Here is a 2428-nt window from a genome sequence, read left to right on the forward strand (position 1 = left end):
ACGTGTAGATTTTTTTCAGTGTGTGGTAACGACTTGAAGGTTCGGTCCTGGGAGGGAGAAACCAATACAAAATTTCTCTACGTCACAGTGAGCCGAGATTTTGCTGTCACGAACTGTCACTGTGAGCCCGGATCTTAAACAATGGACAAACATGATAAAAGCGCGTAATTAGCCTAAGCATATTTTTGCATTTTATCAAAAGTAGTAAAAATCGAATTAGAATCAATTCATGCACATTCAAAAGTAACGTCACGAGAGCACTGTTTATTCTAATTGAATGTAACGTATTGGAATGAGGCTCTTTTTACTGTTTTCATTAAAACTGAAAATTAAACGCATAGAAAACTGTGGCCCTTTTTCAATGTTTGTCCAGAAAGATCGAAGGTACACAACAAATGAAAATTAGCAATTTTAACTAAGCCTGCCTTGATTGCCGTTGGCAAACTGGAGTTATCTTGCAATTTGGAAAACAATTGTATGCAATTTCGTGTGTAGTATCGGTGCCTACCTCCCAGGTTCGGTCTATGATCGATAACACGCACGCGGTGGTAATCAAACAACCATGCTTGTGCAAGGTAGAAGTGAGACTGCCCGAGTGATGTACAACGCATTCCGAACGATATCAGTCGGATAGGCACGAAGCGGTGTAGTCGGTACTGATATTGCTATCGGCTCTACCACACAGTGCATATCGAGAAATTTATCGTACACGGAGAAAGTCGAAAATACTAATTAGTATGTAATTTATCATTTTACCAACATTTTCTCCTTTTAATCATTGAGAAACCTAAAACTTAATCACCAAAATATTATGTTTTATACTTTCCCATGATTAACCATGAAATATTTTTTGACGTGCATATTTAGCGAAGCACGCTACTCTTGGGACTTAACCGAAATAATTTCTTTTTCTTTATCTGTCCCATTGCAACCACGTCGCGTTCAAGTTCTCCGGTGGTTTTCCGAAATAAGTTTGATTTTATATATTCTAATCAAAGCCGAAGTTCGTTCCGCGGAAAAACCATTAAAAGTAAAACAAGAATGTGTAAGAGTTCCCGTAATAGTTTGTTCCACAGCAAACTATCCTGGCGGTGGCGGATGGGAATGAAAAAATCAAGCAATACCAATGAATATGAAGGTAAGTTCGGTTTTCCCATGGCATCTCGATATTTAGAAATTTTATCTAAATTTTTCAGTTCAACTCAGGGAAGAGCTCCATTGCGATCATCGGGAGCTAGCCGGAAAGAATTGTGGGAAGAACTACAGCAAGCTTGTGGATTATGAATCTTATCGAAGCAGCATGCCGCGGCAAGAAGTGGAAGTGATTGGCATTGGAATCAACACTGAGCATCAAATACAATATAATGGATCACAAATTATAAACCTTTGCAAGATTTGAGTGAAAATAAATACGTTTCATACGAATATTAATCGTTGTTTTATTTTTGTTTTGTTTTTGTTCACAACAGGAAAAAATGGCTTATTTTATTCAGTGTTCAGGATTTTAAACATTTATGCATAAATTAAATAATTTCCAAAAAAACATTTCCGAATATAAAAACTGTTTATACTAACCATGCTTAAAGTGTAAATATGCATCACAATGAGTGAATAGACTAATTATGGTTTTAGAATGGTATTTAAGCCATCCAGTATAATATTTTCTTAGCGTGTAGCCTTTTGAACCGGAAGAATTGTTTATCGAGTGGTAAAAAATCATATTACCCTTTACATATTTGCAAAAGTTCCAACGGGAAAAAGGTTAGTGGATTCTGTACAATTACTTTGAAACCAGGCATTGCATTTCATCTCATCTTTCGATCATCGGAGCAAGATATTGATCAAATAAGAAGATATCATCTAGGGCACGGTGTACTATATTAAGAAGGTGAGATATTCCGAAAACTGACAGCTACTTGACGACGTCATTCCTATCCGCCTTGAACAAATTTGCGAAAAAAAAAAATGATCTAGTGGTCCGGAAGGTATATGGTACGATACGTTTGACGTCCCATGTTTACAGTCAAACTTGATATTTACATCAGTAAAGAGCCTGCCTTTTAAATTTTTATGCCGTGATCCAGGGCTCTTTGATTATATTTTAATGAAAATCTTTGGCTCTTTTGATGCTCGATACAATCTTCCGACACAGCAATCCACGTAGTTTATACAATGACTGCGTTTGAAAAAGGTGCAAAACAAAATCAGTGAAAGATTGCAAACTCAACGAAAGTAAGTGAACTAATATATTTGAAATATAACCAATTTTCATTTCAATAAATTTTCAGGTTCTGTGCAAAACATGTGATAACGGTTCTGTACCAGAGAATCTAGCGACATATTGGGAATCTTAGATACCATTTTTTCCTCAAAGATCGAAACCAAACGTTCTAGGACAAAAACGGTCGGAATATTTCAAACAACGATT

The 2428-nt window shown here is 36.2% G+C and overlaps 1 long non-coding RNA gene across 1 annotated transcript; it reads left to right on the top strand.

Moving 5' to 3' along the window:
* The first annotated feature begins 763 nt into the window (after nucleotides 1–763).
* Nucleotides 764–1425, top strand: LOC110676198. The gene is made up of 2 exons (XR_002500158.1): nucleotides 764–1138; nucleotides 1197–1425. It is a non-coding gene; the product is annotated as an uncharacterized LOC110676198 (long non-coding RNA).
* The last annotated feature ends 1003 nt before the right edge of the window (nucleotides 1426–2428 follow it).

This window comes from Aedes aegypti, chromosome 2, assembly GCF_002204515.2.
Source record: "Aedes aegypti strain LVP_AGWG chromosome 2, AaegL5.0 Primary Assembly, whole genome shotgun sequence".
NCBI classification, from domain to species: domain Eukaryota; kingdom Metazoa; phylum Arthropoda; class Insecta; order Diptera; family Culicidae; genus Aedes; species Aedes aegypti.